Source organism: Arachis hypogaea, chromosome 20 (assembly GCF_003086295.3).
Source record: "Arachis hypogaea cultivar Tifrunner chromosome 20, arahy.Tifrunner.gnm2.J5K5, whole genome shotgun sequence".
Lineage (NCBI taxonomy): Eukaryota > Viridiplantae > Streptophyta > Magnoliopsida > Fabales > Fabaceae > Arachis > Arachis hypogaea.
This window is the reverse complement of record NC_092055.1, coordinates 118,500,364-118,506,444: the sequence shown is the minus strand read 5'-3', so window position 1 is coordinate 118,506,444 and position 6,081 is coordinate 118,500,364. Positions and strand designations below refer to the sequence as shown.

The following is a 6,081-nucleotide window of genomic DNA, read 5'->3' as shown; positions in this document are numbered from 1 at the left end:
AAATCCATTTTGAGTGCAGGGAGGTCAGAATCCAACAGCATCAGCAGTCCTTCTTCAACCTCTGAATCTGATTTCTGCTCAAGTCCCTCAATTTCAGCCAGAAAATACCTGAAATCACAGAAAAACACACAATCTCATAGTAAAGTCCAAAAATGTGAATTTAACATAAAAACTGATGAAAACATCCCTAAAAGTAACTAGATTCTACTAAAAACATACTAAAAACAATGTCAAAAAGCGTATAAATTATCCGCTCATCACTTGCTATTGCCAAACCTATTTCTTCCACCACTATTATTATTGAAGCCTTGGTTAGGCTTCTGTTGATCCTTCCATGAGAAATTTGGATGATTTTTCTATGAAGGATTATAGGTGTTTCCATAGGATTCTCCCATGTAATTCACCTCTTCCATTACAGGATTCTCAAGGTCATAAGCTTCTTCTTGAAAGGAGGCTTCTTTAGCACTACCGAATGAAGCTTGCATTCCAGTCAGATTCTGAGAGATCATATTGACTTGCTGAGTCAATATTTTATTCTGAGCCAATATGGCATTCAAAGTATCAATCTCAAGAACTCCTTTCTTCTGAGTTGTCCCATTATTCACAGGATTTCTTTTAGAAGTGTACATGAACTGGTTATTGCAACCATTTCAATGAGTTCCTGGGCTTCTGAAGGCATCTTCTTAAGATGAAGAGATCCACCAGCAGAGTGATCCAATGACATCTTGGACAATTCAGACAGACCATTATAGAATATACATAGGATGCTCCATTCTGAAAGCATGTCAAAAGGACACCTTCTGATCAATTGCTTGTATCTTTCCCAAGCTTCATAGAGGGATTCACCTTCCTTCTGTCTGAAGATTTGAACTTCCACTCTAAGCTTGCTCAACTTTTGAGGTGGAAAGAATTTGGCCAAGAAAGCATTGGCCAACTTTTTCCAAGAGTTTAGGCTTTCTTTAGGTTGTGAGTCCAACCATGTCCTAGCTCTGTCTCTTACAGTAAAAGGGAAAAGCATAAGTCTGTAGACCTCAGAATTAACCCCATTGGTCTTAACAGTGTCACAGATTTGCAAGAATTCAGCTAAGAACTGATGAGGATCTTCCAATGGAAGTCCATGAATCTTGCAATTCTGTTGCATTAGAGAAACTAATTGAGGCTTAAGCTCAAAGTTGTTTGCTCCAATTGCAGGAATTGAGATGCTTCTTCCATAGAAGTCAGAAGTGGGTGCAGTAAAGTCACCAAGCATCTTCCTTGCATCTCCACCATTGTTGTTATTTTCGGCTGCCATGTCTTTTTCTTTTTCGAAAATTTCTATTAGGTCCTCTCCAGAGTTTTGTGCTTTAGCTTCTCTTAGTTTCCTCTTCAGAGTCCTTTCAGGTTCAAGATCAGCTTCAACAAGAATGTTCTTATCCTTGCTCCTGCTCATATGAAAAAGAAGAGAACAGAAAAAAAGAGGAATCCTCTATGTCACAGTATAGAGATTCTTTTATGTGAGTAGAAGAATAGAAGAATAGAATGAAGAAGGGAGAAGAAGACAGAAAGAGGGAGAGGGTTCGAATTATAAGTAGAGGAGAAGTGTTAGTAAATAAATAAAATAAATAGAAAGAGATGAGAGAGAGTTATTCGAATTTTAAATTAAAAGAAAATAAAAATATTTTTGTTTTTATTTTAATTTTTACTTAGAATTCGAGATTAAGAAGGAAAATAAAATAAAATTAGAATTTAAAATAATTAGTTAAAAAAAATTTTGAAAAAGGGGTTAGTTATTTTTGAAAATTGGAGAGAGAAAAGTAGTTAGGTGGTTTTGAAAAAGATATGATTGAAATAGAAAACTTTTAAAATCAAACAAAAAGTCAAGTAGTTAACTGAAAAAGATTTGAAAATCAATTTTGAAAAGATAAGAAGATAGAAAAAGATTTTGAAATTAAATTTTGAAAAAGATTTGAAAAGGAAATTAAAGAAATCTGATTTTTGAAATTAAAGTTGATTACTTGACTAACAAGAAACTAAAAGATATGATTCTAGAATTTAAAGATTGAACCTTTCTTAATAGGCAAGTAACAAGTTGAAATTTTTGAATCAAAACATTAAATGTTAGTAATAAATTCGAAAATATGAAATAAAAATAAGAAAAAGATTTTGAAAATTAATTTTAAAATTTTTGAAAATATTAAGAAAAATGAAAAAGATTTGATTTTTGAAAAAGATTTTGAAAAGATAGAATTTTTAAATTGAAATTTTGACTTGACTAACAAGAAACAACCAAATTTTGAAAATTTTTTTGACCAAATCAATTCAAAATTTCGAAAATTTATGAGTAAAATAAGAGAAAGATATTTTTTTATTTTTTGAATTTTAATGATGAGAGAGAAAAATACAAAAATGGCACAAAACATAAAAGTTTAAGATTAAGACAAAAAATGCATGCAAGAACACTTTGAATGTCAAGATGAACACCAAGAATACTTTGAAGATCATGATGAACACCAAGAACATATTTTTGAAAATTTTTAAGAAAAGAAACACATGCAAGACACCAAACTTAAAAATTTTTATTGTTTAGACACTATGAATTCGAAATTGCACAAGAAAAACAAGAAAAGACACAAAACAAGAAAAATCAAAGATCAAACAGGGAAAATCATCAAGAACAATTTGAAGATCAAAGAAGAACACATGATGAATTTTCGAAAATTTAAAGAAAAATCAAGATATGCAATTGACACCAAACTTAAAACTTGACACAAGACTCAAACAAGAAACACAAAATATTTTTGGTTTTATTGTTTATTAAATTTTTTGTATTTTTCGAAAATTATTTTGGAAAAAGAAAGTAAAAGGATACAAAATTTTTAATAAGAATCCTAGGAATCATGCAATGTTAGTCTAAAGCTTCGGTCCAAAAGAATTAGACATGGCCAATTAGCCAGCCAAGCTTTAGCATAAAACATACAAGCATGTCAATGAGAAGTGGAAGCCTCAGTCCAAAAGATTAGACATGGCTTCACAGCCAGCCAGGCTTCAACATATCTCATGATAATCTAGAATTCATTCTTAAAAATTCTGAAGAACAAATTTTTTTTTGAATTTTTCGAAAATAAAATAAAATAAAAAGCTTAAACATAAAATAAAATTACCTAATCTAAGCAACAAGATGAACCGTCAATTGTCCAAACTCGAACAATCCCCGACAACGGCGCCAAAAACTTGGTGCACGGAAATCGTGGTTCACACTTTTCACATCTCTGCACAACTAACCAGCAAGTGCACTGGGTCGTCCAAGTAATAAACCTTACGTGAGTAAGGGTCGATCCCACGGAGATTGGTGGCTTGAAGCAAGCTATGGTCATCTTGTAAATCTCAGTCAGGCGAATTCAATGGGTTATGAGGTTTTGATAATTAAAATATAAATAAAACATAAAATAAAATAAAGTTACTTATGTAATTCATTGGTGGGAATTTCAGATAAGCTTCTGGAGATGCTTTGTTACTTCTGAACCTCTACTTTCCTATTGCCTTCTTCTAATCATGCGTTACTTCCTTCCATGGCAAGCTGTAAGATCCTCTCAATGAAAATGGTCCTCTACGGTTTCTGCACGGCTAATCAACTGTCGGATTTCTCGTCTCGGATGAAAAATACCAGGTACAGCTACCGCATGGCTAATCATCTGTCGGTTCCCGCTAGCATCAGAATAGAATCCATTGATCCTTTTGCACACTGTCACTTGCGCCCAACATTCGCAGGTTTTAAGCTCGTCACAGTCATTCCTTCCCAGATCCTACTCAGAATACCACAGACAAGGTTTAGACTTTCCGGATCCCAGGAATGGCTGCCAATAATTCTAGCCTATACCACGAAGATACTAATCTCATGGACTCGGTCCGTGTATTAAATATCCAAGAGAATATACTTCGGCTGTCGTCCAATGACTACGTTGAACATCATGTAGACCGCTTTGTGGTTGTCAGGCACGCGGATCTTGGCTAAGCGAGTGTTGATTGTCACGGGTCACCTCTTCATTTTGACTTAACTGAATTAAGTACGAGAGTATATCTTGGAGAAGAAGTAGGCGTGAATTGAATAGAAAATAGTAGTAATTGCATTAATTCATGAAGAACAGCAGAGCTCCACACCTTAATCTATGGGGTGTAGAAACTCCACCGTAGAAAATACATAAGTGAAAAAGGTCTAAGCATGGCCAAATGGCCAGCCTCTCCAAATGTAAAATATGGCAAAAAGCTCTACCAAAGATGTAAAATAAATCTCTAAAAGTGGTTTTTATACTAAACTAGTAACCTAGGTTTACAGAAAATGAGTAACAAAGTGCAGATAATGCAGAAATCCACTTCCGGGGCCCACTTGGTGTGTGCTTGGGCTGAACATTGAGCTTTACATGTGCATAGCTGTTTCTGGGGTTAAACCTCAGCTTTGGTGCCAGTTTGGGCATTTAACTCCAATTCTGGTGCCAGTTTGGGTGTTTTACACCAAGATGTTTTAGGCTGTCTTTAGACGCCAGTTTGGGCCATCAAATCTCGAGAAAGGTATGGATTATTATATATTTCTGAAAATCCCAGGATGTCTACTTTCCAACGCAATTGAGAGTGCGCCAATTGAGCTTCTATAGCTTTCGAAAATCCACTTTGAATGCAGGAGGGCAGAATCCAACAGCATCTGTAGTCCTTTTTCAGCCTCTGAATCAGATTTTTGCTCAGGTCCCTCAATTTCAGCCAGAAAATACCTGAAATCACAAAAAAATACACAAACTCATAGTAAAGTCCAGAAATGTGATTTTTGAATAAAAACTAATAGAAATATAATAAAAAGTAACTAAATCATACTAAAAACTATGTAAAAACAATGCCAAAAAGGGTATAAATTATCCGCTCATCAGTGGGTTAGTTATTTTCTTCTTAACACCAATGTTTTATTTTTTTTGTTAGTTCATTGTTGCATTTGCATGTTTGATTGCATGATTGATTGATTTTGTGCATATTTTACCACCACTTGGTTAAAGTAATATTTTCTTTTTCAAGAAACTTTTTATATCATTTCACTAATTTGATATAAAATTTTTGATAAACTTTTTTGAAGGAATATTATACTGGAACATGGTTTAAAGCTCGAACACACAAAACCTGTGAGATTTTTGAGCTTATTTAAATTGGTTGCATTTTATCAACCAATATTTTATTTTTGGTGTGTGTTTTTCTCTCTAAAATTGTGATCTTTGTCTTGCTTAATTCTATATTTCCATGGTTTGATGTATGCATGCACTTATATGATTCAGGCCTTTGTTTCACTGAGCTTACATACCCATATGGCCTTACCCTTTCATTATCCTTTGCAAACCAATGTTGAGCCTATTATACCCCTTTGTTCTTTACTTTAGCACATCATTAACTCTAAGCGGAAAACAATAATGTCCTTAATTTGAATCCTTGGTTAGCTTAGACTAGTGAGAATGCTCATGAATTAAGTGTGGGGAAAGTGGGTTTGGAAACGTTTGGTTTTAGAAATTAAGTATGTTAAACTTCTTTATGAAAATGTGAAAGAAATGTTTAGGACATGTTCATGCATTCAATAATTTAATCATATGCATTGAAAAGAAAAAGAAAAAAAAAATATAGGCATATATATAAACAAAAAAAAAAGAGAAAAAGAAAAGGAAAAGAGCAAATAATAAAAGGGGACAAAATGCCCCAATGTAAATGGTGATAGCAATGCATATGTACTGTACTTGAAATTAGGATGCATGAATATGTGGAAAACATGGTTAATGTATAGTTAGATGTTGTATTATGATTACATGGATTGTCTAAGTTAGGTAGAAAGTTTAAGTTAATTAAGGATTCAGATTTTAGTCCACTTGACCAAATACATTCCTATCTTGACCCTAACCCCATTACGACCCTTAAAAGACCTCTTGATATGTATATTTGTGCATTAAATTTATGTTCATTGGTAGAAGAAGAGCAAGCCTTAGAAAGCAAGATTAGTAGAGAATTGAGAGAATCAAACCTCAAACACCTGAGCGATTAGAGTGTATACACTTCCGGTGAGGGTTTGACGCTCGATTC

General features: G+C 33.6%; 1 non-coding gene across 1 annotated transcript; it reads left to right on the top strand.

The window, feature by feature from the left end:
• The first annotated feature begins 778 nt into the window (after positions 1–778).
• Positions 779–886, top strand: LOC112787171 (small nucleolar RNA R71). Its single transcript, XR_003194600.1, has one exon. It is a non-coding gene; the product is annotated as a small nucleolar RNA R71 (small nucleolar RNA).
• The last annotated feature ends 5,195 nt before the right edge of the window (positions 887–6,081 follow it).